Here is a 1,567-nt window from a genome sequence, read left to right on the forward strand (position 1 = left end):
AGGCAAGGAAGGGGCTGGGGGGAGAGCGGTCCGGTCGTGGGAGCGCCATCAACCATGGGTGGTGGTAGTTGACAGTTAGGGTTGCCTAGGAGGCGGTGCGAGAGGAAGAATATGATAGTGGCGACGTGATCCTGGCCATTGGATGAGGATCTGATGGCAAAAATATATTGAATTGCATAAAAAATTTAGTTGACTTACACATAGCCGTCCCTTTGTTTCTTTACTTCCTGTTGTTCATTTTCTATTATTTTCTATTTTTCTACTTTTTAGCTCGTGAACTTTAAAGAAATCAATTTTAAAGTTCGTGAGTACTTTTTAAATACATGATTTTTTTAAGTCTATGAACATTTATTGAAATACACGAACATTCTTATATTCATGAATATTTTTTAAATTCATGAAATAATATTTATTTTTACAATTTACATATTTTTAAAATATATTAGAAAACTCATGTAGATGGAAAACCAACTAATTAAAAGACAAAGGAAAAAAATTGGATGCATCCTCAACCTGGGGCTCCACTCGTCGCCTTCGTGGCTTCGGAAATTTAAAATGCTTCTTGGGCTTTTCCCGAAGGCCCACCTTGGTGTGTATTATTTTGCTCCCGAGTCTCGAAATTCTTGGTTTGGTGGTTGTTTTCATAAAAGAGTGAATCTCACATGACTCTAACGTCAATTTACTACTCCCTCCGATCTAAACTAGTTGACGCAACCTTTAATTCAGATCAGAGGGAGTATATTATTTAAAAAAACTTCAAATTACTACTTAAGAACGTCGAATGCCACAAATTTTTGTCTGAAAAACTGCAACGTTCATACCATTGATTATGGACTGGTCCCATTGTTGAGGCCACATGCATGAAAATTATCGCTTTAATGTCAGCAACCCCTGCTACCATGAATCAGGCCGCGTTTGAATCAAAATTCAAAATTTGAACTACCATTTGATTGAATCCCAACTGAAAATTGAAAGTCTTCAGAGAAATTTAAACAATAATGAAACTTCATAAATAGTCCTAGCACATTTATGGCTTCATTGATTCAAGGAACTCCATGTGATTTTTTAAGGAATTGAATTCTTAGGTAATTTCACTAAATTTGTCGTTTGACTTACAAGATTAGAATCCTTACGAATTTTCATAAGAATTCCTTGCATACTACTTTGGAGGCAAAAAGAATCATCCACTTAAACCTCTTGTAACAATCCTTTGTTTTTCATGTGCCAGCAAACACATCCTGATCCAAGTTCATGTAATTTCTTAATAATATATGTCTAAAGAGTTGAAAGTGCATATTTACCATACCCTACCGAGTTTGAGAGGATTTATGATTTCAATGAGTTCATTTCAGGGGTTAGAACTAATTTTCATATACAACCATACATTGCTTGGCTATAAGTGAAGATCATTGGTGGCCCCACAAACAACTTTTCTAGTTATTGCCTTCCTCAAGCTTTTAGCATGTATTTTGAGTCATCCAAGATTCACATGAATATAGGACAACCACACTACAAAGATGGGCTCAAGCAAGTACTTTGGTATTGTAACGCCCCGAGACCGATGTGT

The sequence above is a fragment of the Triticum dicoccoides genome, chromosome 6A, assembly GCF_002162155.2.
Source record: "Triticum dicoccoides isolate Atlit2015 ecotype Zavitan chromosome 6A, WEW_v2.0, whole genome shotgun sequence".
Classification (NCBI taxonomy): Eukaryota; Viridiplantae; Streptophyta; class Magnoliopsida; order Poales; family Poaceae; genus Triticum; species Triticum dicoccoides.